At 39.4% G+C, this 7612-nt stretch overlaps 1 non-coding gene across 1 annotated transcript; it reads right to left on the reverse strand.

Annotated features, from left to right (window-relative positions):
- Window positions 1-6050: 6050 nt before the first annotated feature.
- On the reverse strand, window positions 6051-6169 carry LOC145414730 (5S ribosomal RNA). Its single transcript, XR_013899923.1, has one exon. It is a non-coding gene; the product is annotated as a 5S ribosomal RNA (ribosomal RNA).
- Window positions 6170-7612: the final 1443 nt, after the last annotated feature.

Here is a 7612-nt window from a genome sequence, read left to right on the forward strand (position 1 = left end):
AACATGTGCCTGGTGGACCAGTCAAACTCCATGATATCCACGGTCGAGTGTGCCAGGACCACGATGAAGTGGTACAAAAAGCTCTTCTTTCATTTGCTAGATATAACTGCCCTGAATTGCCACCATCTGCACGCCATGAAAACAGGAGTTCAGGAAACCTATGAAGGGTTTGTGAGGGAGCTAACACGAGAGATTTTTGCCTGGTACGCGGTTGAAAGGCCCCAACACCGCACACACACTGCCCCTACCGCCCAAACTCCCCTGAGAATATCCGCCTGCCATTTCTCTACTCCTATACCTCCCCAGCCAAATAGACCTAGGCCCCAATGCAGGTGTCAGGCGTGTAGTAATTCCCAGGTGAGACCCACCACTCAGAGAAAAGACACCTGCTATGAGTGCGTAGAGTGTGACGTGGGTCTCTGCATTCACCCCTGTTTTAGTATCACACCTTGATGCACTTCTGATATGGTGTGAATGCGATATGATGCTGATACTCAGAAATAAATGTGACAAACAGACGCCGTGTAATTATAAGCCCCGTAAATTTGTAAATAGTAGTATGTAAGTGGAAATGGGTGTATTATAAGTGTAATTATTATTATGTAAGTGTATAAATATGATCCAAGTGGAAACATACCTAGCGAGGGTATTTTGATGCGATAATCTGACGCTCAGTGGAATAAATAAGTCCAGTAAAAATGTAAGTATTAGTATGAAAAATGCAAATGGGTGTAATATTTATTGCAATATTTGTAAGTGCTGAAATTTTTTCTAAGTCAAAATATTCCTAGCAAGTGTATATAAGTGTGATTTTCTGATGCTCATTGGAATAAATAAGGCCCGTATATATGTAAATAGGAGTATACAAGTGGAAACGGGTGTAATATAAGTGGGAAATTATTATGTAAGTGTATGAGTATTATCTTAGTTGAAACATTCATTGCGAGGGTATTTTGGTGCGATATTCTGATGCTCAGTTGAATAAATAAGGCCCGTAAATATATATTGTGCAGTATTGGGTGTAAACGGGTGTAATGTAAGTGGGGAAGTATATCTGGAACTGAAGAAATAAAGTAGAAGTTGAAACACGAGTGGTAGAGATTGTGCTTCCTATGTGAATATGTTCTAGCATTTCGCTAAATGCCCTCGTAATGAATGTAAATACTTGAAAACATTTACAGTGTGGAGGAAAGGTTCAATGTAAAGAAAACAATACTATGAAAGTGATAAAGCAATATGGTATGTTGAAATAAGAGTCATAGCTAGTGCGCTGAGTAAGCAGATGTGCGCTATAGTTGTGCTACATGTCATCGTAATGAATGAAAACAACTGAAAACATTTACAAACAGTACAAAATGGTAAAATGGCTTTGAAACAGTTGTATACAATTAAAAAAAATGATATGTTGACGGAAACAAGAAACTTAGCACATAGCATGTTACCACTCTGACCCGACTCGCTATGCTTGTGCGAAGGTACAATGCTTATTTTTCATATATATGTCAATGAAAACCAGTATATTGTTATTCTTATTGTTTCTTAGTTCAGATTCAATAAATGTAGAGGTGTTGTTTGTGGTTTCTCCCAAAATTACCTACCATAGAAAACGTGAGCGACTCACACGTCTATGATAGAATATGATACCTGGCGCGGGGGACCTCACCTGTTTCAACCACTTATGGACGATGGTAAGCTCTTTCTTGGTGATTTTTCTTTGTTTCTCAACAAAAGCGTAAGTTTTAGCCAAAAAAAAAAAAAGCTCGGGATTGGGGTGTGTCGGAGGTGCGAAACAGCTCAGGATGTGACGGGTTAAATAAATGGAGGACACCATTAACCCGCCCCATCTCGACCACTTTTCCACCACTGACTCCCCCCAATCCCGACCATTTTAGGAAATTTTTTTTTTTGGCTCAAACCTTCGCTTTTGGTGAGAAACATCGAAAATTCATAGAGAAATCGCTCACCTGAGGTTTTAAATACTCATTACAGGTAGGAGTGCCTCCTTACCTTACTGGGTTTTCCATCAGGCTGGCACCAAAGAAAACGAGTTTTATGGGAGGATAACTATTTCACACCACTCATAAACGGTATTTATTTATTTACTGTTACGAATTTATATGTAGTACAAGAGTATATTGGTTTTCAAGCAGTAATATAGGCATTATAAGCTTTGTTTCACTCACTAATACCTGACCTTTTTTTGCCACATTACCTGATCATCATTTCTAACTGTTTCTTCCTCTAATGCTATGTAAAGTTTGTCCTCCACATTTTCATTGATTGGGGAATCACTCTGGCCCTGAATTTCGTACCGTGGCATGACACGGCTATACTGGCCAGATCACTGATAACAGGTGAATTGCTGAGACAATGGCATGCAGGGGGGGGGGAGGAGGTCATGCTGGGTAAGGCATTGTCCCTGCCTGGCATCTTGTTGAGGAAGGTATCACGTGTATACGTACCAAAAATGACTCGCGAAAATTGAAAATTGTGCAAATTAGGGACCTTGCAATTTTTTCGCATTTATGTACGTCGATGGGATTGGCAGTGACAAAACGTGTGGACGTAAAAGAACGTCGATGGGACGCCGCGGGTTAATCTGATGTATGGTTAATGTTTTTATTTATTTGTTTTTCCTTCCTCTGTCCTGCCATTTATCAAAACATGCTAAACAAATATTTGGCATTGATTGGCTTATATATTTATACTTTCACAAGAACTAAACTTATGGTTTCCATTAAAAGTCTGTTATATGAATTGATTCATGTTGCTGTTAATGGATGATTTTCAGATGCACAGCAATCAAAATACTGTAAAGGATGAAAGTATCTACTTGTTGATAAAAACCTGCCTCAAATGAGCATCCTTCACAAACGATAGTTCTGTTGCTGGTTATGCAGCTAGATTGCTTGAGTGTTCCTTATTTTATAGATTTTTTACTTAACAGTCTTTTCTCATTTGACGTCCTTGTGTTAATGTAATCCATTTCTGGATCCAAACAGTTTAAAGTCCTCACAAGGAATTATATACATCACTTGCTTCCTGAAAACCAGAAAACTCTGCAACACATGAGAGCCTCTAGTCTAAGACATATCATTAACAGACGAATAGTTAAACCAATCTTGAAGGCATTGATTCAGATCTGCTTCAGATTTATATGATTTAATTACTTTGTACTTCATATCTGAAGAAGGCCACATTTATGTGGTTGCATATCTCACTACATTCCATCCACCAGGATTACCCAGTCCCACTGGATGCCACAATAGCGATTTGGGTAGGTTGTGGAATCCACTGCTGAAGCTTATCGATGCACAACTGTGGATTGTCCAATAGATAAAAATAAATATGAGAATAAACATATGTATATAAATGTGTAAGTTGCAGTAATAACCAAACATGTCGATACTTCTCAAGGAGGGGAAGGTAAAGCATAGTTTTCGAAATCAGCTCCAGCTTTTGCAAAACCTCATTATCTGTTAGACTGATATTATTATGGGGGGGTCTGAAAAAATGAAAGCTTTGGAATAATGCCACTGTACACAGGGTGGACCAAAGGAGACAGACGTCACAAGAGAGGAGATGATGTACAGTTGCGGACAAAAATACTGTTCCATCATTTACTCAAGCAAATGGAAAACACTAATTTAATAATCAAAAAGTCTGTTGATATCCGGGAATACGAAGACAGGGCTACGGAAATCATTTTCCACTATCTCGCTACCTATTTTGATGAAACTGATAACTTTATCTATAATTGTACTTAATCTGTGAAAGGGTTGCTAAGTGGGGAAGTCAGTGAGAGAAAGACTGCACGAGACAGTGTCCATGAGAGAGAGGGAGAGGGGGGAAGGGGAGGGGGGGGGAAGAGGATGCATGTGAATCTGTAAGGGCACAGTCACAGTGCACCTAATTTGTGGGGAGAGTAGAGGACAGCAGGCTAACCAGCGGGGGAGAGGCAAGAACGAGCATATACTGAAGAACTGCCATCTTATGCTGGTGGCCATACTGACGGCGGGTTCTCACCCTGGTAAGCCGCTCGCTCACCACTAAGAGAACCAACATATTATTTCTGCCTAGAGGCTCGCGAGACACACTGCACAGTGCACTGAGCTTCAGTTCTTAGCCCGACAACTGCTGCATTAATTTTCCAGGTCTAACCCCCCCCCCCATGTGTCAAAAAAAACAGGAAAAAAAAATCCCAAAAGTATTTTGTGTTCATACGAAATGAAAGAGTGCACGGAAAAGTACAGGAATATCACATATGATTTCATTATTTACCTGAGTTTAGCCGTGGTGAAGTAACAAAATCGACAAGACCACTGAAAGTAACTTTCCATAGTGTGAACACTGTGGAGGCAATGTTAAAAAAATTCAAATAAACTCATGGAAAAAGAATAATTTAAAAAAGTATGGCTAAAACGATGCCTAACTCAGGAGGAATTGGGAATACTAAAAGAGAAGAGGGAGGAGGCAAAAACAAAGAACGAGGGAAGATCTGAAGAAGAGAAGAGTAGTTTTTTTACAAAGTACTTTGACTGCAGGTAAGAAGGTGGTACATAACCAACAGGAAAAAAAAAAATCTGCAAGTCAAAGAAATAAAACTATATATAACCTCACAAGCAGAACTAATTGCACTGGAATTTAACACATATGAAGGGAACTTAATTGTGGCAAATTTATACATGCCACCTAAAACAAACACCTAGGAAAGAGGCAAATATGAATACCTGGCAGAAAGTACAATTCAGAGTTCAAGAACATTATTACATAGAATGGAAGAGAAATATGAACGAAGTGTATTAACTGGAGACTTCAATTCAAATATAAATTAGAATACTCCAGATGTAAAATGCCACAAAAGCAGTTGGGATCAAAAGCTATTAGATCTTGTGCAGGAGTTCTTCCTTACACAGCATGAAAAGGAAAACACCAGAAAAAGAGGACTTGATGATCCATCCGTACTAGATCTAATATTTACCAGGCAAGAAAATGAAATTGACAGTATGATATATCATCCTCCATTCAGCAAAAGTGACCATGTAGTATAAAATTGTGCCTTCTGGATTTCATATGACATTACCAGCAATAATAGTTACAAAAAGAGTAATTTATAAAAAGGGCAATTATCATAACCTGAAGAAGTATTTCTTAGAAATAGATTGGGAAAAAGAATTTAGAGGACAAGATTTATATATTATGTACAGATAATTCTGTGATCTTTATGAACCAGGAGTCCAAAATTATATCCCACAGCACAATCAACAGAAATGAAAATAAAGAAATGGTTTAATACAGAGTGTAAAAAAGCAAAAGAAAAAAGAAACTTGCTGTGAAACAGATACAGAAAACACAATTGTGAGAGGGAATATAACAACTATAAACAGGCAAGAAATGATTATACAAAGAAAAGGAGGGAGGCTCAGAGACAGTTTAACCCGCCGTGTCCCGTTGACGCATATATATATCCACACGTTTTGTCACTGTCAGTCCCATTGACGTATATAAACGCGAATCAATTGCAAGGTCCCTAATTTGCACAATTTTCAATTTTCGCGAGTGATTTTTTGGTACGTATACACGGGACACCTTCCTCTACAAGATGCCAGGCAGGGACAATGCCTTAACCAGCATGACCTCCTCCCCCCCGCTTGCCATTGTCTTGGCAATTCACCTGTTACCAGTGACTTGGCCAGTAAAGACATGTTGTGTCACAGTACGAAATTCAGGGCCAGAGTGATCCCCCATTCGATGACAATGTGGAGGACAAACTTTACATAGCATTAGAGGAAGAAACAGTCAGAAATGATGATCAGGTAATGTCGCCAAAAGAGGTCAGGTACGTTGATGTGTTTGGTGAGTGAAACAATGCTTATATTGCCTATATTACTGTGTGAAAACCAATATACTCTTGTACTACATATAAATTCATTCATTCATTCATTCATTGCCAGACGCCATGTATCCCAGACGGGGTGGCCAAGGGCTTAGAGTTAATTGTTTTACAGGGAGGGGCACTAATCCTCCACCAACCCCACTTGACGTAGGGATGCCAACAGCATCTGGTGTTCCCAGGCGGTCACCCATCCAAGTACTAACCAGACCCAACGTTGCTTAACTTCGCTGATCGAACGGGAAGCGGTGTACTCAACGTGGTATGGCCGTTGGCACATATAAATTCAAACCAGATAAATAAATGAATACCGTTTATGAGTGGTGTGGAATGGTTACCCTCCCATAAAACTTGTTTTCTTTGGAGCCAGCCTGATAGAAAACACAGTAAGGTGAGGAGGTATATATCGAGTATTTTAACCCGTCACGTCCCGAGCTATTTCGCACCTCTGACACTCCCCAATCCCGTGGTATTTTCGATTTTTTTTTTTTGGCTCAAACCTCCGCTTTTGTTGAGAAACATCGAAAATTCATAGAGAAATTGCTCACCTGAGGTTTAAAATACTCGATCCAGGTACCAGTACCTCCTTACCTGACTGGGTTTTCTAACAGGCTGGCACCAAAGAAAACGAGTTCTATGGGAGGGAAACTAACTCACACCACTCAAACGGTAATTATTTATTTACTTGGTACGAATTTATATGTAGTACGAGAGTATATTGGTTTTCAAGCAGTAATAGAGGCATTATAAGCATTGTTTCACTCACTAATTCATCACCATACCTGACCTTCTTTTGCCACATTATCTGATCATTATTTCTGACTGTTTTTTCCTCTAATGCTGTGTAAACTTTGTCCTCCACATTGTCATCGATTGGGGAATCACTCTGGCCCTGAATGTCTTTACTGGCCAGGTCTCTGATAACAGGTGAATTGTCGAGACAATGGATGATGGGGGAAGGGGGGAGGTTATGTGGTGTAAGGCATTGTCCCTGCTTGGCATCTTGGAGAGGGATAGAGGAAGGTGTCCTGTGTATATGTATGAAAAATCACGCGCAAAAATTGAAAATTGTGCAAATTAGGGACCTTGCAATTGCACGACGTACCAGTATGTCGCCTGGACTGGCAAATGCAAAATGTTGCAATCTACCCATACGTCGATGGGACGGGGCGTGTTAAAAATCAGGTGAGCGATTTCTCTATGAATTTTCAATGTTTCTCACCAAAAGCTGAGGTTTCAGCCAAAAAAATTTTGTTCCAAAAATGGTCAGGATTAGGGGGAGTCAGTGGTGGAAAAGTGGTTGGGATGGGGCGGGTTAAGGAGGACATTGTAAATAAAAGTAGTGATCAACCTAAGCTTTTTTACAGCTACATCCGAAGTAAAACCAAAGTTAATGATAAAATACAGTCGTAATACAGATGAGGGGATCATCTATACACAAGAAGAAGATATTTGTGAAGTACTAAATAAAAACTTTCAATCAGTTTTTAAGAAAGAAAAAAAATTTGAGAGAGATTATATGGAATATGCATGCCCACATATATTACCAGATATGCAAATATCCGAAAAAGAAATACAGGAGGAGTTATGTGAATTGGACAAAGGAAAAGCAAATGGTCCAGACAGAATTTCAAGTTGGATGTTGCATGAATGTGCAGAAGAGCTAAGCAGACCATTGTACTTAAAATTAAAGGAATCCTGAAGTCAAGGTAAACTACC

The sequence above is a fragment of the Coenobita brevimanus genome, chromosome 100 (genome assembly GCF_032717465.1).
Source record: "Coenobita brevimanus isolate Jiangsu-jjx chromosome 100, ASM3271746v2, whole genome shotgun sequence".
In the NCBI taxonomy this organism is placed as follows: domain Eukaryota; kingdom Metazoa; phylum Arthropoda; class Malacostraca; order Decapoda; family Coenobitidae; genus Coenobita; species Coenobita brevimanus.